General features: G+C 62.2%; 1 protein-coding gene across 1 annotated transcript in view; it reads right to left on the minus strand.

Annotated features, from left to right (window-relative positions):
* LOC119106996 (semaphorin-2A) overlaps nucleotides 1-13,478 on the minus strand; it is a gene marked incomplete at its 5' end in the record, with an annotated part of 123,151 nt that overhangs the window by 38,866 nt on the left and 70,807 nt on the right.

Below are 13,478 nucleotides of genomic sequence, written 5' to 3' on the forward strand. Positions count from 1 at the left end.
TACCTCCGCCCTGCATGCTGTTAATGGTCAGACCGCGGTCGATAGCTCCTTGCACGGAAGCTTGGCTGCCGTCGTGCCATTTCCTGTCAATGCCAACCGAGCCAGCGAGCTCACCACGCTCCGTGGCGGGCCCGTGGCTGGACCGACGCCCCAGCCAGGCGGCGGCCACACGCATGGCCCGGCTGTGGACGGGTGGACGAGCCAGTCCTGACGTCCGCCGGGTCGCCGGACGGTACGGCGGTCTACGGTTTTGACCCAGGTGGGTCATCAGACATATGGGCCATTGGATCATCAGGTCATTGGGTCATGCCGGATACCAGTGGCCGCGGCGTAATAGCTTCTGTGTGTGTTGTCTGTGTCCAGAAGCGAGACAGTATGTGTTGTCTCGCAGGTTTCGTGGACACTCGCACTCCCCCTCCCCCCAATTAAGTTTCTGTATTCCAGCCTGACGTACCAGGGCAACACAGCCACCCAGATCGGCACCTGTTGTCCGTTGGCGGGAGGTTGGCCAGCTCGCCGTAGCCCGGTGACACCCCAGCAGACCACAGAGCCGGCGGACAGCGCCACCGCCGGACCACCGGACCCTCCGCCGGGCGCAGCACGTCCGCTCGGCACGGCGCCACATGCCGCTCGCGCAGCATCCACGATACGGCCGACAGCGCGGGGACAGCGGCCCGTAAAAGCATCACGCCTATCGGCGACTGGCGGGGCGTTATCCATTAGCGGCGGCCGGGCCGGCACACTCCGTCAAACCCCGTAATGACATTATCAGGCGCGCCGGTGCCGACTGACGGCGGCACGTGACGCGCCGGTCGCGCCAAACTGCCGCTCTCAGCGCGACTGGCGCGGCCGCGGGGCCCCGGCCGCGCGCCGACACGGTCCAGAGCCGCACCGGCCGTCTCAATCAGCCGGCCTAACGGCCCGCTTATTTTGACACGAGGTGATAGAAGCGCGCAAGGCCGCCGGCGCGACGGGCCGTCGTTCTGGGGGCGACCGCGCTGTCCGCCGCGTCGGGAGCGGGACGCGGCGGACCGGGCTGTGCTCCAGCTGGGGGCTCTGCCGGTGCCGTGCGGCCGTTCCCCAGCTGGACAGAGCAAGGTCGCGTCGGCACTAAACCGGGACATCAATCGGACCCGCATTCTGCAGCGGACGCCGCGCGCACCTCGCCGACTTTTACGACGATCTTAAACAGAAAAGTGGCCGATGTTCATCTTGAGCCACAACAGCGGACAACGAGCGACTCACGTCCGTTCACCTGCGCGGAGTGACACGCAGTAACTTGTGCGTCTATCCGACGCCGCATCGACGAGAGCACTCACATGGCACCGACGTAGAGCGCGTCTCGCCGCTCGTCCAGATGGAACGTCCGGTAATAGAGCTTTCCGCAGGTCAGCTCCTTGACGTGCTCTGAAAGAAGAGAACGGCGGCGGGTCAGACAGCGCACCCCTGCGGACCGGCGCGGTACTAACGGTCCGACAGCTCGTCCCCGTGCACGAGCACCGCTCACTGTCAACAAATCGCAGCTGATACACAGTATCAACGCTGTGCAAACTGTCCGCAGGTTGCGCCAGCCTCTTCACCCCGTCACCGCGAAAGGCAGGCTGGATAGCCTCCTGAAAGATCAACGTGCACAACCATTCGTTCTGCAGAGGCGAACGTGCAACACTATTTGGAAGCAAACAAGTGCGGCACGCCACGGCTTCATTAATCACATCACGAAAGGAAAAATTGTGACGCCATTGCTGGAGGAGTCATTCGAAGGGCATTCTCGAGGCCCGAATCCAAACAATATGTCCACCATCAAGGCGATTAGAGCGTGGGGCTGACCACACCAGCCTGGCTCCCGGTGCACCCCGGTGACATACGGCACTGGCCATGGCTTCGCTAATAATTTACGACAGCACTTAGTCCCCTGAAGCACCCTTCACGACCCTCAAACGACCCGAGTCAATTAATAGAGGCTAAATAATGGGTTTATGTCGGCTGGCGTTGGCACCGCGGCCCGTCAGCCCTACAAAGGCGGCGCCAGTTCACCGGACGAGGGAGCCGTGCCAGAGGGCAGCACCTCAATCACACGGCGGCCGAGCACCTCCCGCCACTGAAGCAGTAACTGCTCATTCGAAAACTTAATCGCCTAGGTCAGGACTAGCGTCGCGACGAAGCCGGATGAGAATGAATTGAGCAAGTCCGGTCCCCGAGCGCGAGCGGTCGGAGCTGCGGCGCTCGTCGGCCCCACACGGTCGGCCGAGGAGTGCTGAGAGACCCGCTGGGTGGCGTGCAACTGCGCGACGTGGTCGCCCATGGTGAGAGAAGACTGCTGGGAAAATGGTATCGCCCGTGACGGTGCGCCTACGCCGAGCGACACCCGCTTCCTGGAGTCCAGAGCTCGATTCATTTCAAACTGGAGAGCGGGGCTGCACGAACTAGGCGTCCCCCCCCTTGTCAACTGGAAACGAGAAACAGCTTCACACCGGAAGCCAGTACACCTCCATGGGCGTGATACGCCCCCCCCCCCCCGCCCCTCGCGAACGATTGCCAACACCGTGATCAGTCAAGTCGGTGATGGCTTCATTAGCCCCCGAGTCTATCTGTTCCGGCCGGCGGCCAGGGTGCTGCCGGAACGCGGGGCTGGGCAGTGAGGTCAGCACGAACCGGGACGGGATGTCCTGCCTGCCCCCGCGGCGCCAGCAACGTGGCAGGGGTCGGCCACACGTGCCAGACGGGTCTGACGCGAGGCAGTAGGTTGCGAACAGTGAGAAACAGCGCATCATTTCCAACCTTTGCCACCGATGAACAGGATAGGATACTTGTTGTTTTCCATACCGATGTAGCACAGAGGCGCTGACATAGTTACAAAGTTCTATTCCAGCAATTATTTGGGGATGCTTTTGGAGGTATCTTGGATATAGCTGGGGGAGAGGGGCCGTTGAATAGACACAGAATGCCTCCATCGTTTCTCTCCCGCTGGCAGCCGGTCGGCACACTCGACACAATTCATCCGTGACGTCCCACTGCTCTGTCTCACAAGAGCCGTCACAGTCCATCACCGTCGAGCCCCCGCAGCGCCATTGTCCCGTCCGTCCCCTGACCGTGCATTACGACGGTCGTGAACGACACCTGCTCGACCGTGGACCCGAGCGGAGCGCGCACGCACGCGACCGGCCCGCCAGCTGCACAGCGGCGGGCCGGCGGCCGCGGGCGGACCGAGCCCGGCTGTCGGACGCGGCCGAGCGCAGTGCCGCTGTCCTCCGGTCACCGTCGTCACGCCAGCGGGGAGGGGAAGGGCCAGCGGGACGGCGCACCCCGCAGGATCCGTCCGGCAGGCCCTGCTCCAGCCGTCGCCGCAGAGCCGCATTATTCAGCAACCGGAGCTGGATGGCGTCGGCGATGAGACCGGACTGGACTTCTTCGGGGAGTGCGTGTCCCGTCCAGCGCAGACGTCCTGGGTGGTCACCCCCACTCCGTCACATTTGGTACAGCGCAACGCAGAAACTTCACATTTGGAAGAGGTACAGTTAAGGAGAGAGGAGCGCACAGCCACGAGTTCACTGATGACATTTGTATGGGCAAGCAATATGCGGGGATAAACTTCGAGCGAACTTCGGACTTCATGTACATAGGCCCTCACACTAGAGATGAGTCCGCCGATCCAACTACTGATGCGTTAATCCAAGTTTATGGCCGACGAGGCTCGGCAGGAGTTCCGCTGTGCTTTGTGTTCCTGCATGCTTGACGCAAATCAGCGAGCCAAATGTTACGAGTTCTCACACGTTCTCTTTTCGGCTGAGCCCGGTCTGCGGCGACGGACGACAGAGAAGCAGCGCGGACACACCGTTAGTTCGTCAGTTATTGGGGCTTTTGGGCGCTTCGACTGCGCGGTCATACAGCGCCCACACATGGACGCAGTGATGATGTCACCAACGATCCGCACCAGCGGCACCAGAAGCTGCAAACCAGCGGCAGCGGCCCCAGATTCTCCGCGGGCGCACCGGCACGGCGACAGCCACCGCAGCCATGCCGGCCGTCCTGGAGTACCAGCGACTCGCGGAGAGGGTAGCACCGCCCGTCAGCGGGCGCTGCGGCGCCTCGCCGCCGGGTGACAGGTGAAGTGACAGGTGAACCGCGCGGCTTGCCTTGCCCCGACGGCCTGAGCACCGGGCGCGCATCGACCAGCCGTCGTCCAGCGCTGCCTCCACAGACGACACCTAGAGACACCTCCGACCGCTCCCGGCCGGCGGCCGGCCGACATCAGCCCGTCCGTCCGTCACCGCTGACGCACCTCACCCGGCGGATCGCGGCCGACATGTCGGCGCAGCGCGGCGCGGCGCCGACATGTTGCCCCACCGACGCCGGACGCAATTTCGGACAACGGTCGCTGCGACCGCGCACTTCAGCGGCGGCGCCGGCGAGCTGGTCGATTAGTCGGCGGGTTATGACAGGCAATCAGGGGTGGAGGGTACCGGCGCCGGCCCAGCGGCGCCGGTATGCGCCAATTAGCGCGCGTTCCGTCCGGCGAACGTGCATTCGTGGGGCGCGTGCCTCGAGCTGCGCGGTACGACGGCTGTTACCTGTCCGGGCGGCGGCCGGCGCCCACTTTATGCGGTCCTCTGTGATGGGGCGTGTCAGGCGCGCGGGTCGTGCAGCTGGTGGGGCGTTATGTGCAGCTGGTGGGGCGTTACGCCGTTTGGGAGTTGTTCGTCCAGAGGGAATTGAAAGAACGGAAAGAACTCGGCACTAGGATAACGAGCAGTCATTGGCCCAGCTGGAATGGCGCGTTGTTACGAGTCGTAATGACGCGAAGCATACTCATGATTCTGACAGCTGGTGGCCATAGAAAGAACTGCCAAATTAACGTGGACGAACCCTAAGCTTGTTGCTAAAGTGAAGTGCAGCCTCACGATAAAATGTAGGCAAAGCTTCAGCAAAAACGCGTCTCCACCAACAGCCTCCAAAGGTGGAGCACATTGTCATGACTTTGAACGGACTAGTGTCCCTCGGCCTGGCCGTGTCCGATGGCTGGCACAGCTGCCGCACCGCTGGAAATGATGGCCCGTCCGTCGGCAGACCGCTGACGCCGCCGTCTGTACCTGACCGTTCTCTCTGACAGCTGAGCGTTTGACTGACGGCGCGCCGCGCAGCACCGGATGGATGCGGCGGTGTACGAGCCCGCACGCTAGGTCGGTCACCTCAGACCCAGGGACGGCGAGCCCTTGACCCTGGGACCAGCTGGGATCGGCCGCCGGGGGTGGCCGGGTCGGCCGGAAGCCGGGACGCCGCCAGGCGGAAGTCGTCGTCTTCGGAAGGCGGCTCCCATATTCCCAGCAGCCAGCATTTGGCACCGTTTTGCTGACGAGGTGCCAAAACCGACGGCCGGCTCTATCAATTTAAACAACGAGCCAACTTTGCCGCCGGATGAATTTTCCAGCAAACTTGCTGGCCTGACAGAGACACTTACACGGCCTGTAATTTGGTCAACTTTTAATCCACGCGCGCCAGCGAAAAGTTTCGGACCCATTATTAATGAAGTATGAGAAATTGGATATGCACTACTTTACCAAATCGATGCGCTTAGACGGAAGGCAATTATTTCGTAATGACCTGTTCAGTGATGAATAGCGCATTATAATAGTGCCTAGCGTCTGCGGCGAGCACGAATTCCGGGCTGACATTTGAAGGAAATTAATGCGTTCAAGGAACAACTACCTCTGTTGGTACTCAGCCCGTCAGGAGGCGATCGTTGCGCGGGATGGCTGGATGTTGACCTTGACATATGGCTGGTGTGTTATATACACACATAATGCCACTGACGCTGTCACCATGAGCACGAGTCATCGTCGGCGATATAACGAACTGCCGATTCCACCACATGATTTCGTGTTGGGATCTGTGCTCTGTGTGCCGGCGAGGCGAACACGAGCTCCGCGGCTCACTGCCTCGCCCAACGCCTGGTATTCACTCCTCTTCGTCCGCGAGAACCATGTTGGCTGTCTGTGTACATTACATCCATTACGAACGCCTATAACCGTCACTAACGCGAGGAAAACGGCGCCGTCCCGATATAATTCAGCTCGTGGCGCGATGATAATCATCACCCTCCGCCCCAACCGGCACGCTGTTGATTGCTGGGGCTGGCACGAAGCGGAATGTCCAGCGTGCTGCTCTTGCTGCTTCATCGGGACTCATGAGGACTTCCTGGGGCGCTGACCTCTTCATCCGGATCGAAACATGATCGGCGCCCAGAGCGGTGGCAATGCATGCAAAGCTAGCAGCGTTTCATGGGGATCATTAGTGGCAACATTAGCGGCCATGTCGTTGGCTACCGGCTGGAATGTTGGTCGGGTTTGGCGGCCTGGTGGGTGTGAGCGTGTGACGCCGTCTCGGTCTGCTTAACGCGAGCGGAGCACTGCGCGATGTGACAGGCTGTGGCGCTCCCCCGGGGGCGCGAGACGGGCGTGGAAACAGGCGGGCGCCTGTTGTCCCGTCCGTCCTGCACATGCAGTGCATTGGCTGATGTGCCAGCTCCCTTAACGGCAAGAGTGGGAACAGCCTCCGCGCGGCGGCGGCTCTGATTTGCGGTAGCTCGCCGTCGTGGTGGGATGACGACACAGGCCGCCCAGCAACCGTCATCAGCCCACGAAACCTTAAATGGCCATTTAACCGTGCTTGATACATCCTCGTGGGCTTCACTCCGCTGAAAGGCTAGTGCGTCGGTCATAAAGACTCATGCAGGCTGGCTGTGTGGCTGTCATGTTAAAAAAGTTGAGATGAATATGAAAATCAACGAAACATTGTTTGGATCAGCCCGTTAGAGACAAACAAATAAGCCGGATTACCGTGATAAATAAAAGAGAGCCAAGGAATCCACCGCCTCTGGCCGCATAGGCCGCCTTCAAGCAGACAAACGGCGACCCATGTGCCCCGAGGCGTCCCGCCGACGGCGACAACTCGCACAGACCAGGCGCCGCACCGGTCCCCGCGCCGCCGACCCAGGACGCCCAAGGGCCGCATCCGGTCACGGTGGCGGGCGCGGGATGCCCACATCAGACGAGCCGGTCACGGTCCGTCCGCGGCTGGCTCGGGTTCAGAGCGTCGTCGGCGCGCCCCGCCGACGCGCCGACGTCGGCGGCGACGGCCGGACACGCCGGCCCAAAACGGTCGCGCCGTCTGCCGAGCGCGCGCGGCGGAAGCAACACCGTCCGCGGATGCAGCGCAGGCTCAGCCGCCGCTGACACGCGAAAACATCCCCCGCCCGCCGCTCAACAAACATCGCCCGGCTTGTCAGCATGGGGCTCTGCGGCTCGGGTTCAGGGGGCTGGGGTCACAGATCAATCCGGCGGCGGAGTGAGTGGTCGGCTGGCGAGGTCGCCGCGACCGCCCGATGGCGGGCCGCCGCACGGGACGTAACACGGGTAAGCCATCCGGAGCGCCACGCCCACTTCCTTCCCACAGCCGCCGCGCTGCAAGGCGAGGACCAGCACGGCACGGAAAGGTGACGGTCACCGACGTCGATGACCAGCGACTGGCGGAGGTGACGTCACTTCAGGCGCCAAGAGACGGCACAAGGATGGCAAGCTGTCAGTGATCACTGGCCTGAGAGGTTAAACGCCGAACCGTGACCATGTCCGGCCAGGACATGGCGGTGCCAGCGGCCAGTGGCCGAGACAAAGTCGTGTCAGGATAAGGTGGTGCCAGCTACCAGTGGCCGAGACAACGTCGTGTCAGGATAAGGGGGTGCCAGCTACCAGTGGCCGAGACAAAGTCGTGTCAGGATAAGGTGGTGCCAGCTACCAGTGGCCGAGACAACGTCGTGTCAGGATAAGGGGGGGTGCCAGCTACCAGTGGCCGAGACAACGTCGTGTCAGGATAAGGGGGTGCCAGCTACCAGTGACCGAAACAGCGCCGTGTCAGGATAGGGTGGTGCCAGCTACCAGTGGCCGAGACAACGTCGTGTCAGGATACGGGGGTGCCAGCTACCAGTGACCGGAACAGCGCCGTGTCAGGATAGGGTGATGCCAGCTACCAGTGGCCGAGACAACGTCGTGTCAGGATACGGGGGTGCCAGCTACCAGTGACCGAGACAACGTCGTGTCAGGATAAGGGGGTGCCAGCTACCAGTGACCGAAACAGCGCCGTGTTAGCCGAGACAGAGCTCCTAGGCAGCTCACGCTTCTCATGCGTTTTGCCTCGCCCTGCTCTGATTCCAAGTCAGTTAGTTCATCTTCGAAGGTGAAAACAGGCCAAATGCACTGGCAAACGCGGCGCCTCATGCATCAAAGGAAAGGCCGAAGGCCAGATTTCCACAATAATATGGAAGCACCCGCAGTACTTAATGTTTATGGAAAAAAATAAGGTGATTCTGTAAAGTCTGGTAGAGTCCACAAAAGAGATGCAAGGATTCACTCGTGTCCTCCGATGCCTTAAATAGTTCTGGCGGTAGGTTGTTTATAAGTCAATCACTTAGCCGTATCAACTGACTGACGAACTCAACATCAGGGCATCCGTGTCCAGTGGCCGATCAGTTGCCATGGAAAATCCAGAATGAAGTGGCGTCGGTGAAGGTCCAGAGATCTAGAATGGTGTGGCTCGAGTAAAGGTTTTCGAATATCTTGGCATCGATTAAGGTCTACGATGCCATGGCTCGGACAAGGCTCCATGGTAGCGTGCCGCCCACGAAGGTCGAGGATGACGTGATGTTGGCAAAGGTCCGGGATGACGTGGCGTCGCTGAAGGCCCTGGGGTTCGAGATGACGTGACGTCCGCGATGGTCTGGATGACGTGGCGTCGGCGACGGACCAGAATGACGATGACGTGGATGGTGGTCCCAAACGACAGCGCGTCGCACGCCGGTCGCGCCGAGTGCCAATAAGCCGGCGTCGCGTGGCTCTTAGCCGTGTCAAAACAGAGCGCCGGGCCCGGCTCAGCGGCGTCTGCAGCGGCCATCGTCGACAGGCGGCACCAATAAACGGTCCGTCAGAGTAGCGGCCGGCCCGCCGACGACGGCCGACCCACTGACAAGTCAACCCACCGGCCGCCCGCCCGCCGGCCCGCTGGGAGACGCCACTGGCTGACGGGGCCGGCTGCAGACCCATCGACAGTGTCAGCCCACTGACAGAGACCGCTGGGGGCGTGGCTGACCCACTAGCCACTGTCCACCGAAGATAGCCCACTGGGCATGTCCACTGGGGGCATGGCTGACACACTGACCACTGTCCACTGGAGACTTGTTCAATGGGGCGTGGCTGACCCACTAGCCACTGTCCCACACCACTGTCCGCTGAAGACATGGCTCACCCAATGGCATAGTCCATATACTCAGAGTCCACTCATAATTCACTGGCAGAGTCAACGTGTTGAAAGAGTCAGCCTTCTGGCCGGCCGCTCGACTGAGTCGAGCCAGCAGCAGACCCGACTCCTCGATAGAGTCCGCCGACTGTCAGCACCGATCCGCCGACGCTCTGCCCAACGACAGAGCGAACTCACACACCCCGAATCCACCGGAGGTCGAAGTCGACTAACTGGCGCGACCGACTGGCACATGGTCGGAAGGCCAAGCCGCTCAGCTGGCGACGGACAGCGGACGCTCTCAACCGGCGAGCCGCGTCGGCAGGCGCACCGGCCAGCTCACGAGCTCGCTCACGGTTCCACCGCCGCGAGTGCGGGGCTCACGACCAGACCATGTGTCTGACGCCGGCTCTGCCATCTCCGCCGCGCAGGCGCGGTGACCGACCACCGACCGCGAGCCGACCGCGAGTGCCGACCACGGGCCGGTAGATGCGGACCGAATGCGGTGCCGGCATTTGCTCATCGGCTCCGACAGAGGGCGAAACGAGGCGAGGGGGAGGGGCAGGTCCCAATTTCGTAAAGTTCCTATTCCGCGTATGATGTTGCACAGATATCCGCAGATGGTCTAGCAGCGTGACGCCCATAGAATCGATGCCCAGTCAACTTTCAGCCCGTGGAGATGATGTGTGGTACAGCTCGGGCAAGCACCAATGCCAGGCATGGTGTGTACATGTCGGCCGCTGTCCGCACTCGCTCGAGCCGATATGTTCTGTTACACCACGCTGCCATACTGGCTTACAGGCTCTCGCTAAGACAAACAAGCCGGAGTCTGAGGGTTGCACTCGTTCCTCATCAGCGGTTAGCACATGTGCATGGAGGCGGCGACTTGATGCTGGCTGGGGGCTGCCGCACGGTGAAACGTTCTCTCAATTTCACAAAGAATAGTGCGTGCCAAGCGCGAAATGCATATTGTCAAGCGTGAAAATTATAGTGTCACATGTGAAACCAGATACGACCGGCCAATTTCAGACAGTAATCAATAGCATAGGTGAGCTGACCCCCAGCCGAAGCCCTGCAGAGCTTCTGTTCCCATGGAGCGACGCGGGGAGCGAGGGTCCGTTCCCAGTCCCGGCAATCTGTGCACGTGGTACACGTGAGAGCTGAGCACTGCCACCGCGCCCGGCTGCAACTCTAGGACCTTCTGTTTGTGTTTATACGATGAGCCCAGCAGTATATACGCCTGCAGTCGCCCAGTGCCGACAGCCAGCACCGCGGCAGGACGACAGCGGCCGGGGGCCTTCTGGCCAGCGGCTCCGCCGGCGACCCTGAAGGTCACGCAGCCGTGACGGAAAAAATCGTCTGGCGGCGCGGCCCAAACAACGGACAGACGCAGCCGCCCAACCGCTAATGGTCAGAGACGTCACCAGCTCTGCGCGCAGCTCGCTAATGGCCGCGACCGCCAGAGCACGCGACGGGGCCGGACAAACATTGACGCAGGTGGCAGGGCCGCTGACACTGCACAACACGCGCGTCCGCACAGACCGCCGGACAGCGGCCCGCCTGCAATGCACACTAGCCCGTGCGTTACATGCCAAGTGCGTTACGAGGTGCGTCGAGCTGAGCCGTCCTGCCTCACGCAGCGCGTGCGGCGCGCAGGCATCGTCCACTGTTCACTGTTCGCCCGTCGCGACGCCGGGTTGGGGAGGGATCGGTGAAAGCGGCGCTGGTCGGCGCTAGTTCGTCCGGTGCTGGCGTCCCGCGGGGGTGAGATAGCGCCCGGCAGGCGTGCGTCTCTCTCGGGCCTGCCGCGGGGAGTGCCGGCACGCTGCTGGCAAGCTCCGGGGAGCGCCGGCACCTGCTGGCAAGCTCCGGGAGCGCCGGCACGCTGCTGGCAAGCTCCGGGGAGCGCCGGCCCGCTGCTGGCAAGCTCAGGGCAACTACGACCGTGCCCGGTGCGAATCTCAATGGGACCAGGTGGCGCTGGCGCGTGTTAGTGTCGGTATCGACCACCTCCGTTGGCGTATCGGTGCGAATGGCTTGGTAACGGCGAGCCTGCATGGGCTTTTACGACCGACGCACTAGCCATTCAGTGGAGGAAAGCCCTTGGGGATGTATCAAGGATGGTTAGATGGCCATTTAAGGTTTCGCGGGCTGATGACGGTTGCTGGGCAGCCTGTGTCGTCATTCCGCCACGACGGCGAGCTACCGCAAATCAGAGCCGCCGCCGCGCGGAGGCTGTTCCCACTCTTGCCGTTAAGGGAGCTGGCACATCAGCCAATGCACTGCGCGTGCGGGACGGACGGGACAACAGGCGCCGCCTGTTTCCACGCCCGTCTCGCGCCCCCGGGGGAGCGCCACAGCCTGTCACATCGCGCAGTGCTCCGCTCGCGTTAAGCAGACCGAGACGGCGTCACACGCTCACACCCACCAGGCCGCCAAACCCGACCAACATTCCAGCCGGTAGCCAACGACATGGCCGCTAATGTTGCCACTAATGATCCCCATGAAACGCTGCTAGCTTTGCATGCATTGCCACCGCTCTGGGCGCCGATCATGTTTCGATCCGGATGAAGAGGTCAGCGCCCCAGGAAGTCCTCATGAGTCCCGATGAAGCAGCAAGAGCAGCACGCTGGACATTCCGCTTCGTGCCAGCCCCAGCAATCAACAGCGTGCCGGTTGGGGCGGAGGGTGATGATTATCATCGCGCCACGAGCTGAATTATATCGGGACGGCGCCGTTTTCCTCGCGTTAGTGACGGTTATAGGCGTTCGTAATGGATGTAATGTACACAGACAGCCAACACGGTTCTCGCGGACGAAGCGGAGTGAATACCAGGCGTTGGGCGAGGCAGTGAGCCGCGGAGCTCGTATCCGCCTACCCGTCACACAGAGCACAGATCCTACACGACTCCAGCAAATGCGGGTATATCGCCAGGGTCGGTCCGACCAGGGGACAAGCTCGGAGGCTGACCGCAGCCGGGCCATGAACGCCGGCCGCTCAGCGCCGCAGAACCCGAGCCGGATCGGTTGCCGGCGTAACGGTCCGGGTATCGGCCACGGCGAGCGCACGCGCCGGGTCACATGCGGGGCAGCGACACCAAGGTCTCAACGCCAGCACAGCCAGCCGGGCAGGAAATGTGCCGCCCCGACAGGCGGTTTTGCGGTCAGTTGTCCGGATGTCTGGTCCAGGCCAGCATTTAGCGGTCTGTTCCCGGCTTGCCAACCAGAAGCGCGTGTCTTCAACAGCCCGTTCTGTAGGTGACCGCGTGCCCCATTCCCGGCAGCCCGTCCGGCGGCCACTGCGCGACAGACATGTCCCGACCTCCTCAACACCGTGTTTTCGTTCGCCAGGCCGCGCCGCAGCCCGCCGTCCCGCTGTCCGTTCGGCAGCCGGCAGCCCGGTCGGCGGGTTAACGGCCGTCAAAACGGCTCCGGCCTTCAGGGTCGAGTGAGACGTTGCTGATTACAGGGCAGTCGGCGCCGCGGCCGGCGCCCGGCCGCCCTCCGTAATGACGCGCTAATGACGCCTCGACAAGCGGAGCCGCCATCCGGCCGCGGCCCCCGCCGGCGCACCGAGCGTGGCTGACCGGGGGTGAGTGTGCCGGTCGCTCGGGGCAGGCCACAGCCCGAGCGAAGCTGCCAAGGACGGCGATTGAGCGGGGGATGACGCGTTCGGCTGGCTCGCTCCTGTAGGCGCCGTGCACGTGGTAGGTCAGGGCCACACGCCGCAGGCAACAAGCATGCGGCGGGCGCCGCTGGTTTGAATAATAATGCAGGATAATTGAACTACGCAAATTACTGTGCAAACCCGCCACCACCATACCTTTGTGCGCGTTGTTATATACGACGCTGCATGGACACGAAATGCGAATGAACCACAAGGTGGCTCAGGCTACGCGGAACACTGCAGCTGCCAGCCTGTATCTCTCGGAGTATCACCCGCTACCGATGTCCACGTCACCAACCAAACCCGAGCCCGCTCTACAGCAGGAGCCCGCAACGGCTCACCACAAACCAGTGAGGCGGTGCGCTACTAGCACAGTCTGGGTCGAAGCACCAACAGCCGAGCTCAGACATGGAGTTCAGACCCCTGCTGCCTCGAGCCCGGGTCCCGCCTGCCTCCACGGCACGTCAGCGGGCCTGCCAGCGATCGGTCGACACACAAACACGCGCGCGTGCACTTGAACATGAATATGA

This window comes from Pollicipes pollicipes, unplaced genomic scaffold, assembly GCF_011947565.3.
Source record: "Pollicipes pollicipes isolate AB1234 unplaced genomic scaffold, Ppol_2.1 Scaffold_6578;HRSCAF=7798_pilon_pilon_pilon, whole genome shotgun sequence".
Taxonomy (NCBI): Eukaryota; Metazoa; Arthropoda; class Thecostraca; order Pollicipedomorpha; family Pollicipedidae; genus Pollicipes; species Pollicipes pollicipes.